General features: G+C 37.1%; 1 long non-coding RNA gene across 1 annotated transcript; it reads left to right on the forward strand.

The window, feature by feature from the left end:
- Positions 1-2,223: 2,223 nt before the first annotated feature.
- LOC131520947 (uncharacterized) lies at positions 2,224-12,648 on the forward strand. Its single transcript, XR_009266162.1, has 3 exons — positions 2,224-2,348; positions 2,546-2,684; positions 12,355-12,648. It is a non-coding gene; the product is annotated as an uncharacterized LOC131520947 (long non-coding RNA).
- Positions 12,649-23,655: the final 11,007 nt, after the last annotated feature.

The following is a 23,655-nucleotide window of genomic DNA, read 5'->3' on the forward strand; positions in this document are numbered from 1 at the left end:
CGTGAACGAGCAGCGGTTTACCTCCAATTTCGGGCATTTGTCGGCGATCTATCAAAACCTGTCGGCGAGTGAAAAAACGGCCTAAAATCGTGCAGTGTGAACTCGGCATTGGTTAATTCTCAATAACATCTTCTGTAGATGTCTGACAGAAATAAAGTCAATCTGGTTATTAATAAGTGGAGCTGGTGATGATGTTTGTGGGGTTGTTTAATCAGTTCTTGAGAGATGTCATGTATTTTATTTCAGTTGATTTTATCTAAGGCTGTGACTAATGTTAGTTGTTCTTGTGTTTCTTTTTCTTCAGTGATTCTGTTTGTTAACAGCAGGTGTTCATCACTAATGCTCAATTATCACTCAATTAATCACTTAATTACTTAACTGCAATGTATATCTTATTTTAGTGAAATCAACTGAAATAAGTTCAGAGTACTCATAACTGTTAGTTTTAAAAACTTAAATGGTTTAAGGCAATCAGTTTCCTCAAACGGTTTGAGTTAACCTAACTTGTCGAGTTTTTAAGGCAATCTGTTTACACTGTTTGAGTTACCGTGACTTGTCGGGTTTTACAGTGTATTTGTGAGAAGTAATTATTAACTATACACTGTAAAAAATTTCAGACCTCCCCAACTCAAAATTTTCTAGTGACTGATTACATCAACATTTTTCCATTGGCTCAACTGAATTTCTGCGAATTGAATTTTTTCAATTGTGGCAACAGTCTGTTAACATTGGCTCAATGAGAAATAATATATTGAGCCAATTGGAAAAACATTAAATCTACCAAATCATGTTATTGGCCCAATTAAATATTTTAAATAGTAGTAGCATACATTTTTTGTTTTACCTAATCTAAAAATGTATATTGGCAAATTTATATTGTTAAAGCAACCTTACTGAATTGTTTATTCCCCGTTGTCCCAAAAGAAAATGATTTAAAAAAAAAATAAATAAATAAATAAAAAAACATTAAATGATGATACACTGAACACGGACACATTTTAAAAAATCATGCATTTTAATTCTCATAAGATACACAATTCTGATGAATTGCACTTTAAACATTAATACATTAACAAACATGCAAAAATATCAAAGACACCATAAAATGTAAGGGTAACACTTTATTTCGATAGTCCACTTTAGATATTCTACTTACAGTAAGTAACTTTGTAACTACATGTCAACTAGCAGTCATTAGAGTATTAGTAGACTGTCTGCTTAATATCTTCTAACACTTTATTTTGATGGGTCCACAACATACAACATACTGACTATGAGAAACTTTGCAAGTATATGTCAACTTATTCTACTGACCCTAAACCTACCCTACTGAGAGTTAGTAGACATGTAGTTACAAATTAATGAGAATTAGTTGACATGTAGTTGACATGTAGTTACAAAGTTACTTATAGTTAGTAGAATGTCTAAAGTGGACTATCGAAATAAAGTGTAACCAATGTAAGAATTTATCTGAGGTTACTTCAACCAGTGATTAGTGTAATGTCACCTGAATATTACCATTCTCACAAAAGGTACTCTGAGCTCATGAAACTTACACTTCAAATGTTTGCCAAAAAATAAAATAAAATAAAATAAAATAAATAACCTCATAAGAGGTACTTTGAACTTTTTAGGGTTATTTCAACCTAAAAAATGAAAATTCTGTCATTAATTATCCTCATGTCATTCCATATCTGTAAGACCTGTTTTCATCTTCAGAACAGAAATTAAGATATTTTTGATGAGATTTGAGAGCTTTCCGTCCCTCCATAGAAAGCTATGCAGCTTACACATTCAAGGTCCAGAACAGTAGGAAAGACATCATTAGAGTAATCAACGTGACTCCAGTAGTTTAAACCTCAATTTTAGGAATCAAAGCGAGTGCTTTGTTTGAGCAAAAATAAATAAATAAATAAATAACCACCTTATTTATTAAAACATTGATCTGCAACCCAATAGGGGAAGCACCACCACACTTTGGATATTATTTTGTAAAGTAGTAAATTGTTTTTTTCTGCACACAAAACTCTTGCATTGCTTCATAAAATTTAGGGTAAACCACTGGACTCACACTGAATACTTTAATGATGTCTTTCCTACTGTTAAGAAGTTTTTGTGTCTCTAATCTGCACCCTCAATGCAGTGTCACACCCCTCTTAGCCTGTTCAGCTCCCTGTTAGCCCCAAGCTCCACCCACCCAAACTCAAGCCAATTAGAGCTATCTCTCAGTCTTTATTAGCTACACCTGTGTCCACAGCTTGCCCTTTTTGTTGCATGTGTTTACACAGTGCAGAGGATTGAGTTTTACTCCTTTCTGTGTTTTTTCTTGCGTGTGCGTAATTGACCATGTAAGTGCCTTTGTTTGATGCTTGAATATTTTGTATAACTTAAGTTTGGCTTAATGTTTATTTTCATGATTGCTCTAGTTTCTGTTTAGGCATGTACTTTATTTATCTAAAGAGCAGTTGATGTACCATTGTGGTTGCCTTGTACCTGATTTGGCACACTTTATTGGTAAACTAAAATGTATCTATTCCCTTTATAGAAACCACACGCACACCCACACATCTAGATGCACAAGACCTCCTTGGATGTACAATAAACTTTCCTATACCTGGTTTGACTAGACTGGACCTGTTCTTACCGACAGCCCCACTGGCTTCAAGCTAGCTACCCAACACCTGGTAACTTCTTTTCACCTACTGTTCTGGAACTTGAATGACAAGTTGAATGTATTCCTATGGAGGATCAGAGAGCTCTTGGATTTATCAGAAATATCTTAATATGTGTTCTGAAGATGACAGAAGGTCTTGCAGGTTTGGGTACGACATGAGGTTGAGTAATTAATGACAATTTCCATTTTTGGTGAACTAACCTTTTACTGTAAATCCTTGTTGTACTCCATGTTGAGTGCACACAATAATCCAAAGAGTACAATAAATACATTTACAAAGTCTCCTAAGTTGTCAAGCATCACCTCCTCTTCCAGGACAACGGAGACAGTTAGCACACTTGACAGGGCTCTTGAAGTGCAACTGCTGACGCTTACTATTCCAATTTTCATTGTGTGGTTCTCCAATGGCTCTGTAAAAAAATATAAAATAGCAATGTCAATATAAGTCTACATATAACTTCAATAACTTATGCAGCCTGCATTACACAGAGCCACGTCACACAAATTACATCTAAGAGCTCATAGTATTTGACACTAATATGGAATTAACATATTCAATAAGAACTGAGTTAAATATACTCACTGTGCAATTCATAGTGGTTCCTTTTTTACACTTTGACTTCTGACTAAATGGTGCCTCGTAAGGTCAGACCTAGCAATGGTGGGTTACACTGAGGGGAACAAAAAAAAATTGTTACAGCAGAAACATTTTCCTTGTGTCTCATACATTTAATATAATAACCATAATGTGAAAAATAATAGTAAATAGTAACTTTAGGTAACCGAGAGATAGAGGTGCGCGATATTGACAAAAATTAAAGCTCAATATTTTCTGGGATTTTATCGATAACAATAATTAGACCGATTATATTTTGCTGAGTGTGTTTTTGTGCTGACATTTTAAGGACTACCGTGGACTCCAAAAGTTTTGATATTCTGCATATTCTGTGTGGTGGTCACTTCACAGCAGTCATAGAAATTAATCTTTTCCAATACGTTTAAATTGAGTTTTACCTCTTATGGGTATTTTTACCTTCATAAAGCCATTTTTCTAAAAATGTGCATCATCATTTGAGTCAAATTCTTACATTTTATTAGTCAATTAGAATAGACATTTGGGCTGTTACCAAGCAAATGAAATCAGTATCAACAAAATGCATCTTTGCAATGCAGAGGAAATGCATAAGCTGCATCTGAAGTGGCATTTAGAAACATTTACAAACTGTTTAATGCAGGCCATGAGCCATTTAAGCTACAGTTACAACTGCATAAATGAGGTTTTGATATTTTAAACATTAAAATGTTGAATACTGATATTTGGAATTATTTAAAAAATGAAAAGAAACTTTAAATGTGAAATTAAAACCGCCAGTAGGTGGCAGTCACTGTTAATAAGTGAGTTATTGCGATTGAACCAAATAATTTAAACGGTTGATTCATTCAGGAACGAAACACCGACATGTTGCTCAGAGACGCAAATTGTAATAATATTGGCTGTTTTTGCTCTATTTCGCCACCAAAATTGTCTAAAACGTAAGTCCCTTAATATTACCATCTTTTTTATTGAACTGCTGTATAAAATCGATATCACATTTGTAATCATGTTGCTTTGTGGAAGAAAAAGCGTTACTCTTCATGTGATATTGATTAACCATTTGAAATGATGTAAATATATACATTTTCTGCCCCCATATCTTGAATTTTGTGATCATTCTAAATCTGCATTTTAATAATAGACTGAATCATGCAGTGAAAGACACTCTAATGCGCGCGTGCACTAGTCTAACCTTCATCACGTAATGTAGTGATGGGCAGATTAAGCCTCATGAAGCTTTCAGCTTTTCAGCCAAGTGGTTCACAAAAGGGTTAATTGCGGGAGGCTTCATTTGCTCACAATACCACCTGGTGGCCAAATAGTGTAAAACAAGCAGATATATTACAGACAGAGGTGTAAAGTCCAGGGGTCAGAAAGTAAAAGCCCTGCCATGTGTTTATTCCACCCATGAACTCAGCAGCTGATTTCACCAGAGGAACCAAGTCATTCCTTTCAAGTCACAAACGAGTCTCGAGTCAAATCCCAAGTCCTCAAAGAGTTAAAGTTAATGAGATAATTAAGAGACTAATTAAATGATGATTGTGCATTAGTGATGAACACCTGCTGTTATTGAGGATTACAGAGGATCAGATGTTGCTGTTTTATTGGTTAAAATGATGCCACCATCATGGAGATCAGTGTTTGCTTTAGTTGGGCTCTTGACCCTTGACTTCTTGTTTTAGATTTCTCTCTGTAACAATGCATTTCCTGTTGTTAAGCAGACAGATTAGTGCTGCACAGTGAGCAGCTATTAGCTGTTTTCATATGATGAGATAATCATCAGGCGCTGATCTGTTTATATCCAAAATATCATCTTTTTTTCTATTTGTGTGTCCAGGTTCTCAATAACCATTCCTGTGAAACTACAGCATGCAATGAAAGTTTTGCTCTAGTAGTTATATTGACTGAATTTTAAATCTATGTGTTGCATATAAATATTTAAACTCCAGTGCTATTTAGACACACACAGACATCAAGAACCAGCATATGAATTTCAACAATGGTAACAATCAACAACATGCTCCATGATGCAATGCATGCTGGGTAACACCATAGTAAAAACTCCCATCATACACTGCAGCATGAATTGTCACCATTGTTGAGGATCGTATGATAAGTGTTCATGTCTAAAAGCCTGAGTGATATAGTTCTTTTTTCCAATATTTAAGCATTACAGCGACATTTGTCTAATAGGATTTTTTTCGCAGTTCTGCAATAGCTGATTGTCAGTCAATAAACCAAAAAGACACCGTCATGATGTTCATTCAAGTGACTTAAAAGCAGAAAATGTAAGCTCATCTACATCCTCAAGCTTTCAATTCAGAAATGTACAAATGTTTTGTTGTGAAGCAATATTACAATTGCTTAAAACCAAACCGCTTTCAGTTATTAAAAGGGTCAAGAGCCAAACTAAAGCAAACACTGATCTCCATGATGGTGGCATCATTTTAACCAATAAAACATCAACATCTGATCCTCTGTAATTCTTAATAACAGCAGGTGTTCATCACTAATGCACAATCATCATTTAATTAGTCTCTTAATTATCTCATTAACTTTAACTCTTTGAGGACTTGGGATTTGACTCGAGGACTTTTACTTTCTGAGCCCTGGACTTTACACCTCTCTCTGTAATATATCTGCTTGTTTTACACTCTTTGGCCACCAGGTGGTATTGTGAGCAAATGAAGCCTCCAGAAATTAACCCTTTTGTGAACCACTTGGCTGAAAAGCTGAAAGCTTCATGAGGCTTCATTTGCCCATCACTAATGTAAGGTAATGTAATACCCACGTTTTTCGTTTTATGTTGAAATTACTGAGACCTGCACTCCGTTTAACTTAAACATGACTTCATAAAGACAAAGTTCAGTACTCACCATAACTTTAATGATGGAAAATCCGTCTGGAAATGATGCTTTGTCACTCCTCAGCATCGGCGCTGCTCTCTCGCGCAGACATTTCAATTCACTACACCAACAGTTTCTCTCAGTAGTTCTTCTGCTTGATAGATAGATTGGCTGAGCACAATTTATTATGTTTGGTGAATATATATTTTTAATTTTAACTTCAGACCTTCAGATAAAATTATTACAATGTATTTTTGTTTGGGGGTAATTTTTGGGAAGCAATTTGTTGAGTCAATGTTTATTTTTCAGTTTCCACAATTTTTCAAAATGTAATTTTTTTTACAGTGTAACTAATTACTTTTTTAAAGTAACGTGCCCAACACTGATTGTAACATACCAGAGAAGTGGAGCATAGGGGTGGTCTGCCTGTTATTTTCAAGGAACTTGATTTGGACTTTAAGTTATGGAGTGAGGGAAGCCCGCTGTCATTTCTTTGGTTCATTGGTTAAGTTATTTAGATTCATCTTTTGTTTATGTTGTTCTGTGGGCCACTTTGAAGTCCTTGTTTCAGACATTCTATTACTATATTTATATTTTCTGTGAGTAAATTTACATTTCTTATACACATCTCTGTGTTTTGTCCCTTTGCTACACAGCAAAATCCCCGGTGTCAAATTAACACTGCCGGGTGTCTATATGTGTCCACACTACAGAGTGTTAAAAGTAACATTGAACCAGTGTTAAAGTTAATGAGGTAATTAAGAGATTCATTGAGTGATGTTTGACAATTCTGCTGTTATCGAGCAGAATCACCAAAGAAGATTTTTCTTTTTTTTAAAGTCACCATTATAGTGGTCAGTGTTTACTTTATTAAAAAGTCAAGGGTCAAGAGCCTAACTATTGTATTTTGTTTGGCTGCTATAACTGAATTATGACAGCCAGAAAAGCGAAGAGAAAAAGTCATCAGGTGGCGATGGTTATGTTCTTACATAGTTGATTGTGACATTGTTGTGATTCTCACGCTGATTCTTGATGTCGGTGTGTCTTAATTAATTATATTTTTTAATCTTTTGATCAAAATAAGTTTAAAAAAAAAACTGTCTGGTGATACTGAAATGCCAGATCTTACGTTGTTCACAGAGTTGGTATAACCAACAAAGAAAACCTAACTCAGTTATTCAGATCACTACATGATGATTATATCAAAACATCATCATCACCTGATGCTTTTTGCTTGTTTGGCTGTTATAATTCAGTTATAGCAGTCAAACAATATGAAATATAAAAAGTCAAGGGTCAAGAGCCCAGCTAAAGTAAACACTGATCACTATAATGGTAATTTAAAAAATTTAGATTTTCTTCTTTGGTGATTCTATTGTTAACATCAGGTGTGTTCAATAATGGTCAATCATCACTCGATTAATCTTTTAATTACCTAATTGATTTTAACACTGCTTCAATGTTACTTTTAACACTGTAGTGTGGACACATATAGACACCCGGTAGTGTTAATTTGACACCCCGGGGATTTTGCTGTGTGTGTATGTCATGTTTCGCAGATACAGCACACCAATGAGGCCTACAAAGTTTAAACAGATAAAAAATGAGTGAGATATATCACAAATATTTTGTTAGGGTTTAATTTACCAGTGGTTGTAAAGTTCCAGCCAATCACGTTTGTGAGGCTTCGTATAAAAATCATATGAACCAATTTTTTGATTTAGCAGTATGCTCATGTAGAATTACTGCATTTAGCGGTGATCATGTGAACAAACTTGTGTTTGTGTGTATATGAAGAGATGATCAAACTCACCTGATACTGTCAGTTTAACAGCATCACTCATTTGTGACCAGCGTGATCCTTCTGTCTGTAATCCATAACAGGAGTATTTACCTGCATCAGACTCAGTAACAGAACTGAATGTATGTTCCTGTAGGTTACTGAAAACAATGACTGAACCATCTTTATACCAGATGTAGTGCCAGCTAGTGATTCCTTCATCATATATGTCACATCTGAGAGTGACCGTGTCTCCTCTGAACACATGTTGAGCAGGTTTAATGGTCACTTTGGGTTTTTGTATTTCTGTAAAACAACAACAATTCACAATGAAAATAATGAGATAGTATAATAATTCAAAATGATGAAATAAACAGTTTTTTACTGTATAACACAGCTATGTGAATACAAAGGCACATATGCCAAATCATATTAAACTGAGGTGTTCTTCTCTATAGCTATTATAGTCACTTATGTAGGGTCTTGGTGTCTTTAATTTCCACTGATTTCTCAGAGCAGTTCATTATGTGAGGAAATATATTTGCTGTGTACTCTTACTGCTATTTGTTCACTGTCATTTCTTCCTCTAGTCATAGCAAACAAATAACTTGTCAAAAAGGTGCCTTTATCATTTCTAAACTTTTACAATATTGGTTTAACTCATTTTTACAGGTAGTTTTTAAGACTGTAGGATCACTTTTATGTGAATATTTGATGAAATTCATTCACCTTCAGTGTGTCCAGAGTGGATGTTTGAAATCAGCACTAAAAACACAAAGAAAAAAGTCATTATAATGTGAACACTTAGCTGATATTGTGTATTATGTATATTGTGTATGAACAATACTCACCGAGCACAAGAAGTTGAGTGAGCTCCATACTGACCGAACAATGACAGACTGTTAAAGACAGAATGTGTTAAAGCCTCAAGACTTCCTGATACCTACGGTCAGATCCAACATAATGACACATTAATATGTGTGTTTCATATGTGTTTAATGACACATTAAACACATATAAATGCACCTCATGTGTTGGAGAAAAAAAAAAAAAGAAGAAAAAAAATATATATATATTCTTGTAATATTTTTCGGAAAATATCACACTAGCATGCAGGTTTTTGAAAGAAATGTTGTCAATGCATCAGTCTGTCATTATGAGAAGTAATATTATTGTGTGTTTAATATACAAGGAAAATGAAAATACTTTGATGGGTCTTTATTGCAATATGATATTATCTATATTATAACTCTTTGGAAGTAAAGAAACATAAACTAATGATCAGCTTCTGCTCTCACACTAGTTAATGTCACCAAGCGCAAACAGATCCAACCAAACCACAACTATGAGCTCATGTCTATCTGTTTCTGTTGTGGGATTACAAATTTATTTAAATGTTTAATTTAGATTCCAATGTAATAGTGTACAAACTGAAGAAGTTATATACATTGTATTTAGCATTTATGGTGAAAATGATGACATCAGATGAACGATTCAAGAGGTCCCTGCCAGTTCCTGTTCTCTTATTGTAAGTCTAATGAGCCAGACGACGGAGACTCTTGCCTTTTGTTTGTAATGGCTCTAGGGGCCCCGGCCTCAGTCTTTGGGTAGTTAGGCTGATTGGATTAGGAGTGATTAAATCAGGCAGGATGCTATACCTGAATACTTCATTTGCATGCTTTGTTTAAGATCATCACCCAGGTGCTTGGTCTCCATTCCTAAGCACTGCCCCCTAAATGTATTTAAAACTACAATGTATCACTGCTTTAGTTTAGACTTGGATGACTACAGCGACGCACAGCGAGTTCTCAATAAACAGTAACTTCTGTATGAAAGATATCCCAACGTCTCCTGGTCTCTGCTTCGTAGAAGATAAAAGTTCACAACACTGTTCTCTGACACCGATAGTGTTGAGTTTGGCTCTGATACATTTGTACCTGTGAACATGGGGAGATTACAGGATTTTTTTAAAGGGGTCATGAAATGAGAAATCAAATCTGCCTTAGTACCATTAAAGTGCCCCTATTATGCCATTTTTAAGGTTGCTAATATTGTTTTATGAGTCTCCTAAAACATGCATCCAAGGTCATAAAACATAAAACAACAGCAAAATCGATTTAATTTTACCTAATTTCTAAATGATTCGTAAATTACTTGCGCGAAGCAGTTAGAAGAATCAGTCTCTTTAAACCCCTCCTTTCCTAAATTTCATTTTTGAAGGAAATATCCTGGAAAAAATCGGTAACGTCCCCTATATCTTTAGGAATCAATACCAATGCTTCGTGCACGAAGGTCAGCTCCAGACAAAATAAGTATCATGCGTTTGTTTTCCAAATTGCCTTTCTGAAAGAGCTTCTTGGCACTCTGTAAGGCTAATTGCTAAAGCTACACTGTAAAAAAAAAAAAAAAATCCGGGATTTCACAGCATGCAACTGTAATATTTCACAGTAAATTACATTATTATCAATTTACAAGCATTTACTGTGATTTTCACAGTATAATACCGTATTCGGGAATTTTACTGTGAAAACAATGTAGACGGAGCAGTTACAGGAAACTACTGTGAATTCCTTCCCGCCTCTCATCCGAGTCCAACGGATTCAGCAGTAAGTGTTGAAATGTCAAATGAAATGCCTTTTTTTGTATGATAGTGCATGTAATTTAAAAGTATTAACCAAGTAGAGTTAGTTGTAGGTTCTGTTGTCACGTTGTTAGCGGTTAGCTTACTTGTGTAGGTTTGAGCGCACCAATTTTTTAAACCATAAACAGACATTGGTTGTAGTAATTGTATCGTATTAAGTTTGTAGCTAACTGTGAGACATTAGCTAATTTGTGGAGTCTCATTTCGAAAAAGAAAAATTTATTATCTCAACTTTAGCTTTTCTTAGTGCTAACAGCAATCTCTTTCCCTTATTAACGTTAACTGGGCTTCTTCATTAATTTTCTCCCCTGCTGTGTGTGTGATACGGAGCAGCCTTTGCCTGCTTCATCAACTGAAAAATGAAGTGCATATATATGTAGATATATCTGATAGTGCATGTAATTTAAAAGTATCAACCAAATAGTTAGTTGTAGGTTCTGTTGTCACGTTGTTAGCGGTTAGCTTACACATATAGGTTTGAGCACGCCATTTTTTTTTTTAACCATAAACAGACGTTGGTTGTAGTAATTATACCTATTAAGTGAGTAGCTAACTGTAAGACATTAGTTAATTTTATGGAGCCTCATTTCGGGAAAAAAATTTCATTATCTCTTTCCCTGTGTAGGTTCTCTCCACAGAGGTGACCACTGGGCAATAAAGTTTTATGCAGTGGTGGAAGGAGTACTGAAAAAATATACTCAAGTAAAAGTACCATTACCTTCCAAAAAATGTAGTGTGAGTAGAGTAAAAGTACTTGTCCAAAAAACTACTTGAGTAAGAGTTAAAGAGTAGCCTATTTAAAAGTACTCATGAGTATTGAGTAGTGAGTACTGAGCTGTAGATTTTACCCCTCATAATAAACGCTGTACACTGCAATTTATACATTTATAAAACGTTGTACATTCTGTAATTCACATTATCTTGTTTGTCATAAAAAATGAAGAATATCTATCATTCAGCAGTTTTAATTTTGACTGCCAACTCTTTAAAATGCCTCAAAACGGCATGGAAACAGTATTCAGTTGAAGAAAAGATGAGCGTTATTCTCAGCCCCATTTAAATCATAAAGTTTGAAAAAATAGATTTAAATCATGTGTAAGGCCACTGAAACAGCATGCTGTTGCTGCACATAAAATATTAATGTTTAGAACAGTGCAAATACAAACACCATTAGAAACTTAGTTCAGCATCATATGATACGGGTTAAAATGACAGACCATTTCTCTCCAAAACGGTGCCAGTTTTAGCGTTTTGCAATAAAGAAATAAGAATAACTAAACTTGATAATGTATGTTACAATTTTAACATAAATGCACCTTTTACACATTTACTCGAATTGTTATGCTGATAATACAATTTGTAAGGATAAATGCATTAAATAGCGAAGTATTTCTGGGGAAACTTTTTCAAAAGAAAACACATGCGCACAACGACCCCCTTCTCCCCCTCAAACAAGTGGTGTGGAGACCAAACAAGCTGTGCTGGAGACCAGAGAGGAAGCTGTTTTTAAAAGGATGCTCCATCCTCTGCAAACAGTATATATAAAGTGATGTACACAGTTGTGTGCAAATGTTCTGCCTGGATAAATCACACACCTCTACTTTGTTGCAGGACCGTTCTCGACTGTATGTTTGTGATGGAAATGTTTTTAAGCTGCTGTTATTTAAATGGTTAGGGTTAATATCACCTTGTTCTGTGTACTTTTTGGTCTGTACTGCAACAGCAGTGACCCACTGAATGTGCTGACTGGGAACTGACACCTTTTTCATCCAACCTGAAAGAAACTAACAGCTTTCCTCTCTGCCTTTTTGTTTATAGGCACTTCTTGGGCATCAATCCACAGAGGCAGATAGGACATATCAACCAGCAAGTCTGTACACTAATCAGGAAACTCATTGAGTTCGAATGGATGTCAATCTAGTGTATAAGCAATGTTCCAACGCCAAAATGGACAAACTCAACTCTGGCTTTGTGTTAAGCTAGATGTAGTCATGCAGTAAGATGATCACTGAATATGTTCTATAGTGTGTTCTGGTTCAGTGGAGAGAAGCATGACCATCTGAACCTCGTTGCTGGAAAGTTTAGACAGAATTTATTAAACTGCAAAATAAATGTGTACAATTGATTGTTTTTGTGTTTATTTGAATTGAACATATCTTTCCAGCATTATAAGTTATTGAATGGGTTAACAGATAAAATGTAAAAATTACAGTATTTTATAATAAATTTAAAAAGTACATTTTAAATGAAAAGTGCTTAATTAACAATAAATTTTATAGTAAATTAAAAACACAATACTGGCTACTGAGTTGCATTACTATTACAGTTTACACTGTAATTCTACAGCAGAATACTGCTAAATTGCAATAAACTGATGGCATTAACTGTGACTTCACCGCTAAATGCAGTAATTCTACAGGAGCATACTAAATCACAGTATGGAATAACTATTGTGAAGTCACAGTATACAGCTGTCATTTAACAATTATTTACTGTAAAAATAACAGTAACTTTCTGAGAAAGTAATGTAACTGGTTTACAGTAATTTACTGTGGAAGTAATACAACTAGTAGCCAGTAATTTACTGTGAATTTACGGTCAAATTTTTTACAGTTTATCATTGTCTCTGCCTGTTTTCACTGCTGCTGCGTTCACATGCTGCCAGAATGATCGTGAATATGAATGTGGTAGTTAAAAGTTGCATATGAAAGCAATGTGAGTCGATCGCTTGAAGTTGTCCAATTCATAATCAGAAGTGGGACTTATACAGTTTGTGATAGCATGACAACAGCTATGTTGTTATTTTTATCCCGCCGTGCTCCCCGTCTGTGTAATTCATGAATGCAAATTTATTATGCACAGTATAATCAGATGACTGACTTTGAAACCGAGTACGTTTTCTGTAAAGATAACAGGCTTGTACTAATAGAGGAATGTTGATTTGCAAAGGCTCAACATACTCAAATTCAGTGCGTTTTGGCTCGTACCCTGAAAGTGGCAATTTTAACAAGCTATAAAAATGTATCTGTGGGGTATATTGAGCTAAAAATTCACACATACGCTCTGGGGACATCAGAGACTTATTTTACATCTTGTTAAAAGGGGCATAATAGGTCCCCTTTAATGCACATATTGTACATTGTATTCATGCACAGACACATTTCAGTACATTCATGTTGTTTCCACACACATTGGGGAAAATGTTTTGATTTGCATATTGCTGTGTTTAGTAATTATGAGTGGGTCCGTGTACTGTGGTATGTATAAGCAATCAGCTCAAGGCAGTTGGTTTAGGGGATTTTGGCATCTCCATGTGGTCCTGTTCGGTATCGCAACTTGACTTGTCTACTGTACACTCTAAAACTTTTCAATATAAATTTGCAGTTGGCAGCGACGTCACCTTTAAAGTAGGCTACTGTGTGTATATATATATATATATATATATATATATCAGAGGTCGCATTAAGCGAAAATTCTCTGTCATTGATGGAATTTCTTTAGCAGTGAGGGAAAAATCTGAGGGCAGGCCATCACTTTGACAGATTACACTGAGGGTGATCTATTGTAATTTGTAACTCTCCAGTTGGTGGCAAGTGCGCTCCAGTGAGGCAGCACAGCACGGGAACAAAAATAAAACTCACTATTATTTTGCTATGTCTTTGATTGCGCACGGGCGAGTATAGTAAAGTGAATCGCTTGATCTGAGGTGTCTACGGCGATCTATCACGCCACATTATAGAGTGCCAAAACGGTATTTAGTGCTTGAATGTCCTAATAAAATGGACAGAATTTGAAATTTAAGACTGTATTTCATATCAAAAGTAACAACGCACAAACCTTACTATACTGTGTAGCCTACTGTGCATCGATTGGGAGTTAAGAAAATTGGTTCATAAAAATAAGAATCTATTAAAATAGAGAAATGTTTTTTTTTTTTTTTACCCAACCCTAGCATATTTTGTTGTTAGTATTGATGGACAACGTTACCCAGACAACAACATAGTTTTGGCCCAGATCCAGCCCACATCTGGCCTGTGTGAAATCTATGGGCCAGATGTGGGCCGGATCTGGGCCGTCACTGCTTGCTGTCTGGGTAAAGTCTAACACAACCTCTGATATATATATATATATATATATATATATATATATACAGTATATATATATTTATACTATGGGGCCGTTGAATGCTTGAATCTGATTGGCTGCCGAACGTTCTAAGGTGTGCAATTATTTTCAGGGAAATGCACGGCGAATGTAGTTCCAGGCAGCTCTTGACCGCATTACATGACCATATCACTTCACCAAATGATTTCTGTTATTTCAAAGGTCTTACAACAGCAAAATAACCAACACCCACAAGGACACTTGGCAAATAAATAAATATAGTAAACAATATGATAAAAACGACAGATCATGTCCATGTTTTTGCCACAAAATTACGCTGTATTATATACAAAAGCACATACTCTATCTCTGCCGCTCTCTCTCCCTCACAGACCGCACATACATAACAATTACAGTTTGCACACACACTAACATAGCCTACATCGCGCTAATGTTGTTAGCGCTACTCCGACGATTTTATCAGTAAACAACTTAAAAACCACATGACTTCTCACAAGCGAAGTAACAACAACGGCGCTGTTCGTGAACAAAAGGAACTAAGTTTCACTATAACTAGAGACATTGCTGCCAAACACTATTGAGAGATGCACAGAGGTAATTCTCTCTCTCTCTCTCTCTCTCTCTCTCTCTCTCATAACTTATTAACAGTTATTAACTGTATTAACTGCATTAGTCCGCTATCAACGGCTCAAGCCTCCGTTACTAGGTTTAAAATGACGTTTTGGAATTAGCAACGGAGTCGTTGGATGAAATGCGGAAGAAATAATCCTACTCACAATAGCCATTTAAGTAGAAATACCGGACGAATGCCTTGAAATATATCATCTGATCGATGTCTTGAGGTGTGGCAACCGAAAAATAATTCAACGGACCGAAGTCAATTATTCCGCTTATACTACGGAATAATATACTCCGCTTCGCGTCGTGACCGCATCACCACCTCGGGTGTGCATTATTTTTCTAATAATCCAACGGCCCGTCGTCAATTATTCCTTACATACACTGTAAAAAATTGCTGTAAAATTTACAGTAACTTACTGGCAATTTTGGTTGCCAGTAAGACTGTAAATTTACAAGAGTACTGTAAATCAATAATTACAATTGTACTGTAAAAATACAGCAAACTCTTGCATGCTGTAAAATTGTTATGATGGCGTGTAAACATTTGGTAAACTTATTTCATTTGATTCTACCAAGAAGGAACATTTCTTAATATAAATATAATATAAAGTTACTAAAAACATGACTTTAACTCAAATCGTTGCAGTTTATCATCAGCTATAGCACACATGCATGTGATAAAGCACTTAACAAAGAGATCATCACTGTATCAGCAACTCTACAGTTACTGTCTTTCAATAAAGCAGCAGAACATCTGTGTTAGTGGCTCATCATTGACTGAAGCACAGGCTCTACTCTCCACCACAATGGTGATCCAAGAAACTAAATTAAACTAACAGATCTCTCTTGTGCAAAATAATACAGTTCAGTTAAATATTTACTCTCCTTATAGATAACACCTGCTGTTAACAAGCAGAATCACTGAATGAAAGAGAAACAAGAACTACAACTGACTTCAGCCACAGCCTTAGATGAACTCAACTGAAATACAAGACATCATTAAATCTCTCAAGATCTGATTCAACAACTCCACAAACAGCATTACCAGCTTCACACATTACAATTTGACTTTTTTTCTGTCATATGTCTATAAAAATAATTTGAGAATTAACAGAAGTTTATGTGTTTTATTGAAAACATTTCGTTTGACCTCACCATTGTGGCGGTCAGGGTTTGCTTTAGTTGGGCTCTTGACCCTTGATTGTTAATTTTAGCTTTTTTTCTGGCTGTTGTGACTGTGTTTGTAGAGCACATTTTTTTATAGCAAGAAGATATTTGTGATTACGTGCTTTTGATTGATTATTGATAATGATGTGATCATTATCTAGTGGCTTGATTCACTGATCTCATTTAGAGGCTGATCTTTAAAGACATGGTGTGGATTTTTTTATTTGTTAGTTTTGTGTTGTTTACAGCTGCTATATGACCCTGAATGAGACAACAAACTGCTACTGAAAAACTATAAAAATCTTATGCACAAAACGTTTAGTACTACGGCAATAATTAGACACACACAGACATCAAGGATCAGTGTATGAATCTCAACAATGGTGACAATCAAAAGCTTAATGCTGCAGTGCATGCTGGGTACCAGCACAGTACAAAACTCACCTATGAATCCCAGTATGCATTGCGGCATTAATAAATTATGCTGCTGAATTGTCCACTTATTGTCTTTAATTCTTACTATGTGCTTTTAATTTTTATTTTTTTGTGTTGAGTTTTAGTAGCATGTTTTGTGATGTTCAGAGCTGATCTGTTTATTTTGTTGATTGTCACCGTTGTTGAGATTCATACACTGATTCTCGATGTCTGTGTGTGTCGAATTGCTGCCGTAGTACTAAAAGTTTCGTGCATAAGACATTTTTAAAATTTTTCAGCAGTTTGTCGTTTCATTCAGGGTCATACAACGATTGTACACACACACACACAAAAAAGATATCCACACCATGTCTTTAAAGATCAGCCTCTGAATGAGATCAGTGAATTAAGCCACTAGATAATGATTACATCATTATCAACAATCAGTCACAAGCACATAATCACACATTTTACTGGCTTTTCATGCTATAACAAATGTGCTTTACAAACACAGTTACAGCAGCCAGAAAAAAAACTAAGATTAACAATCAAGGGTCAAGAGCCCAACTAAAGCAAACCCTGACCACCACAATGGTGAGGTCAAACAAAACGTTTTCAATAAAACAACTAAACTTCTGTTAATTCTCAAATGATTTTTATAGACATATGACAGAAATAAAGTCAAATTGTAATGTGTGAAGCTGGTAATGCTGTTTGTGGAGTTGTTGAATCAGATCTTGAGAGATTTAATGATGTCTTGTATTTCAGTTGAGTTCATCTAAGGCTGTGGCTGAAGTCAGTTGTAGTTCTTGTTTCTCTTTCATTCAGTGATTCTGCTTGTTAACAGCAGGTGTTATCTATAAGGAGAGTAAATATTTAACTGAACTGTATTATTTTGCACAAGAGAGATCTGTTAGTTTAATGTAGTTTCGTGGGTCACCATTGTGGTGGAGAGTAGAGCCTGTGCTTCAGTCAATGATGAGCCACACACACTGATGTTCTGCTGCTTTATTTAAAGACAGTAACTGTAGAGTTGCTGATACAGTGATGATTTCTTTGTTAAATTCTTTACCACATGCATGTGTGCTATAGCTGATGATAAACTGCAACGATTTGAGTTAAAGTCATGTTTTTAGTAATTTTACTATTACAAATTAAGTGTTTGCAGTTTTATATTAAGAAATGTTCCTTCTTAGTAGAATCAAATGAAATAAGTTTACCAAATGTTTACACACCATCACAACAATTTTACAGCATGCAAGAGTTTGCTGTATTTTTACAGTACAATTGTAATTATTGATTCACAGTACTCTTGTAAATTTACAGTCTTACTGGCAACGAAAATTGCCAGTAAGTTACTGTAAATTTTACAGCAATGTTTTACAGTGAGTCTTACTGGCAACCAAAATTGCCAGTAAGTTACTGTAAATTTTACAGCAATTTCTTACAGTGTAATTATTGATTTACAGTACTCTTGTAAATTTACAGTCTTACTGGCAACCAAAATTGCCAGTAAGTTACTGTACATTTTACAGCAATTGTTTACAGTGTAGATTTAACAGAGATTGAGTGTTAAAGAGTGAAGTACTATAGAAAGATCAAACTGTTTAGAAAAACTTAAATCAGTAGTTTTCAGACTTTATTCTTGCTTCGTGCAGGATGACACACAACCAACCTGGTCTCACAGAATTCCTTGTAATGACCACGCACCCTTAACTCCGAATCTGTGGTGGCATCACCGAATCGCTGGAAATTCCGTGATGGGCTCACAGAAGTGATACCAATGCAAGTCAGTGACAGGCATCAGCCGTGGTCCACGCACAGATCCAGTGGTTCAAGACCAGCACTGCCTCAATTGACGTGGACCACGTAAAAAGAGTGATTCTGATGCAGTTATATTTGTATATAAATTTATACTTTCGGGCACCTAACCCACCCCTACCCTAAACCTACCCACTTCTGAACAATATAAAACACATACAGGCAAATATAAGTGCATTCACAGGTATTTATTGCAAAATGACCATAAACAAGCAGTATAAAAGCATTACAAACAAGTCGTGTTGCATTCCAAGTCTTCTGAAGCCATACGAAGTCTTTATGCGAAGAAGAGAGTAAAACACAAGGTTTTAATCGCTGAAAATGATCCCGCTCCTTTAACGCGCTCACATCTCATGCAATCGGTCACGAAACATACAAGAACCAATAGCCTGTCACAACAGCATGATGCAATCGATCACGAGACACGCAAGAGCCAATGGCATTTCACAGCCAAAGCTGACGTAGAAACTTCTTCTGGCGGCATTTTTTGAATTTACTCACAGAAGCTGTGTTCCAAAGCTAAGTGTACACACTTGGGAGTGTACGGACTTCGAAGGCCACGCCTCCGAAGTGCACGAAGGACCCTCCAAAGTGCATGAGATGCTCCACCTTCACAGGATTTCCTATTTGCGCCACCAGGTGTTCCCGATTGCGGCTCTTGTCGCGTAGCAACGGTGCGAGATGAGAGCTGCCATCCTGAAAGGTCGTTTAAAAAAAGTTATGGAGCCAGCATTGCACATATTTGTTTTTATATTTTACTGGAGGAGATGGTGGGAATGTTTCACCCCAGGGCGCCGGGTGATGTACCTCAGGCTTAGCCAAGACTGTGGCCGGGTAAATTTTATTGTTTTGCTGCGTCCTTGCTGGATTACAACTTTTAATGCAGGCATTGCGTTTGAACGGACTTGAATAATGTAATGATACATATGAAAAAATACAAAATCATGCACACGCATATATAGCAGTTAAAATGCTGACTGATATGTTACCAATGTGCAATTTTATAATAGTTTATTGTCTTGACCATGGTGAACATATTTTGAAAGGTTTGCAACCCTGATTTTAGGCAATTAAGTAAACATAAAAATAAAACTGAATAAATAAAAAACAAATTATGCATTGTTCAGCAGCAGCTGTGACAGCTGAACAGTGCCCTGTATGGCCGGTCCGATTTCTTCACATGCATCCTTTGATATAGTTCGTAACAATTTGTCAATTTTCTGTCAAGAAATGTTATTTTCATTTTCAAAATAATCAGTGGTGGACTGTAAGGAAGTACATTCGTTAGGTATTCTCGTACAAATGTGAAGTAGTCCGTTTTTTTTTTTTCTCACAGGATAGTAACACTACAAAAATGTGGTCTTTTACAACATGATGCATTGTTGTGGATTAAACTACCCAACAGTTTATGAAGTAGGCAACTTTAAATGTAACAACCTTTAACATATTCTTAAGTCAAATGCAACATACACAGTATGCATCAGTAATATTAATGCCAAACCGTCCTGACAAATTATTTTTTTTTTCAGAACAATACTTTATACCTTTAATATACTTAAGGTATTGAGAGTAAAAGTAGAGTATGCAAAATAATAATTTTACTTCAAGGATAGTTCACCCAAAAATGATAATTCTGTAATCATTTACTCACTCTCAAGTTGTTCCAGGTTTGGAATTTTCATTTTTGGGTGAACTATCCCTTTAATAAGGATTTAAATATGGCTAGTAGTTTTCCCCCAATGTAGGTCACTAAAGTACCTCAGTATTTATTTTACTAATTACTTTGTCATAGCTGGCATAGCATAGCATACTATACTGGCATACTTTGTCATAGCATAGCATGGGAGAAGCCGAATATTCACCAGAAGAGACGGACAGCAGCTCGTAAGTGTTGCGATACTTGGTCATAGATCTGTTGTTTAAATTATTTACTTGCTGTTAGGAAGGAATACTTTCGTTTCCCTTCTATTTCTATTCTGCATTTTCGTTGAGGTTTCGATGTTTGATTGCACTTTCTGTTAATTATAATAATTTGCACCTCGGCTAAGAAGGAACCTGGATCATTTTCTTTGCTCCTTGCAAGCAAAGTGTTAGTTTCGTCTTGAGTTATTTGCACTTGGCTATTGGCTGGGCCAATCAGAAGCCGGCCACAGCTGTTTTCACTGTAGTGTGTTAGGCTGTATTTATCAGAGGTCCGAGCATCAGCGGAAGCGTTCAAGCTTCCTCGTGTGAAGACCGACGAGGGTAAAGACCATCGACTTTTCCTGCGCAACTTTAACCGAGCAACGACTCCGAGCGACACACTTAAGTATCTTTTCTTTTTTCCCCCTTCCCTTACACACTCTCCGTTTCCATCCTCTTTCCTGCCACCTCTATCATGTGTTTCCAAACCATTCCGGTTCTCTCTCAACCACGCTCTAACGTCCCACGCAGACGGCAACGTAACCCTGCTAACCTGCGCCTTATCTCTACCTCCTCCACTACACCTCTTTCCTTCTCTGTGGGTCTCTGGAATTGTCAGTCAGCTGTCAACAAAGCTGACTTCATTTCTGCTTTTTCTTTAAAATCCACGCTCAGCATCTTGGGCTTGACTGAGACCTGGATTCGTCCAGAAGACTCAGCAACCCCAGCTGCTCTCTCTACTAATCTCTCTTTCTCTCATACCCCGCGTCTAGTTGGCCGGGGTGGAGGCACTGGTCTGCTCATTTCTAACAATTGGAAATACTCAACCCGCTCTTCCCTATGCAATTACAACTCATTTGAATCTCATGCCATTACTGTATCAGCTCCGATAAAACTCCAGATTGTGGTAATTTACCGTCCCCCTAGCCAAATTCTAGCCACTTTCCTAGAGGAGCTGGGCTGCTGTCCTCTTTCGTGGAGGATGGCACTCCACTCTTAGTCTTTGGTGATTTCAACATTCACCTAGACAAGCCTTATGCTACAGACTTCCATTCACTCCTAGCTTCATTTGATCTCAAACGCCTTACCACTACTAGCACGCACAAATCAGGCAACCAACTTGACTTAATTTACACACGCAATTGTACTGCAGATAACATTCTGGTACAACCACTACATACTTCAGACCATTTCTTCATTACATTTACATTACACTTTGCTTCTCCTGTGCCACCAACCCCCCTACCAGTTACTTTTAGACGAAACCTGCGCTCCCTTTCTCCTTCCCATCTCTCCTCTGTAGTATCCTCCTCTCTTCCTTCACCCACCCATTTCTCATCTCTGGATGTAAATGCAGCTACTGAGACCTTATGCTCTACCTTAACCTCTTGTCTAGACAACATTTGTCCTCTCTCCTCTAGGCCAGCACGGGCCACTCCTTCCAACCCCTGGTTATCCGAGGTTCTTCGTGAACATCGGACTACACTCAGAGCGGCAGAGAGAAAATGGCGCAAATCAAACGATCTGTCGGACCTCAGTAGGTACCAGTCTATGCTCACATCCTTCTCTGCTAAAGTCCACACTGCCAAATCCTCACATTTCCGCAACAAGATCGACAGCGCTCCAGACATGCGTAATCTCTTCAGAACATTTCATTCTCTCCTCTGTCCCCCTCCACCACCTCCCACCACCTCTATTACAGCTGATGACTTTGCCACTTTCTTTACAGACAAAACTAGATCAATCAGTGGTCAGTTTTCACCTCCACGCACACAGGACCCTCACCCTACCACATCCACTGCTAAAACTCCCATCTTCAAACAGGCTCGGGTAACCCCACTGCTCAAAAAACCTACATTAAACACTTCTCTTATAGAAAACTACAGACCTGTCTCTCTCCTTCCGTTCATAGCGAAAACACTTGAACGATTTGTCTTCAACCAAGTCTCACTGTTTCTTTCACAGAACGACAAACTGGATGCTAAACAGTCAGGTTTCAGGAGGGGCCATTCAACTGAGACTGCGCTTCTCTCGGTCACTGAAGCCCTGCGAATTGCAAAAGCCCATTCCAAATCATCAGTCCTCATTCTGCTGGATCTATCTGCCGCTTTTGACACTGTCAATCATCAGATACTCCTGTCCACCCTCTCATCACTGGGCATCACTGGCATTCCACTTCGCTGGTTTGAATCCTATCTCACTGGTAGGTCTTTCAGGGTGGCCTGGGGAGGGGAGGGATCCAAAGCACATACACTGGTCACTGGGGTTCCTCAGGGATCAGTTCTTGACCCTCCTCTTCTCCACATACACTACATCACTGGGTCCCATCATACAGGCACATGGATTCTCATACCATTGCTACGCTGATGACACACAGCTCTACCTCTCTTTTCAACCAGATGATCCAACGGTAGCTGCAAGGATCTCAGGTTGCCTGACGGACATCTCGGCATGGATGAAAGAACATCACCTGCAGCTCAACCTGGCAAAGACTGAGCTTCTTGTCCTCCCGGCCACTCCGACTCTACAGCATGACTTCACGATCCAGTTAGGTTCATCAACAATAACCCCATCAACTTCGGTCAGAAATCTTGGTGTAATCTTTGATGATCAGCTGACCTTCAAAGACCACATTGCAAAGACTGCTCGATCTTGCAGGTTTGCACTATATAACATCAGAAAGATCAGGCCCTTTCTGACAGAGCATGCTGCACAACTTCTTGTCCAGGCCCTTGTCATTTCTAGGCTGGACTATTGCAATGCTCTTCTGGCTGGACTTCCGTCTAACACAGTCAAACCTCTACAAATGATTCAGAATGCAGCGGCACGACTGGTCTTCAACGAGCCCAAAAGAGCCCATGTTACACCTCTCTTTATCTCCCTGCACTGGCTACCAGTCGCGGCTCGCATCAAGTTCAAGACACTGATGCTTGCATATAGAACAACCACTGGCTCAGCACCCGTTTACTTGCACTCTCTATTAACAAACTACATCCCCTCCAGAAATCTGAGATCTGCTAGTGAACGACGCCTCGTGGTACCATCACAGAGAGGCTCAAAATCACTCTC

The sequence above is a fragment of the Onychostoma macrolepis genome, chromosome 15 (assembly GCF_012432095.1).
Source record: "Onychostoma macrolepis isolate SWU-2019 chromosome 15, ASM1243209v1, whole genome shotgun sequence".
Classification (NCBI taxonomy): domain Eukaryota; kingdom Metazoa; phylum Chordata; class Actinopteri; order Cypriniformes; family Cyprinidae; genus Onychostoma; species Onychostoma macrolepis.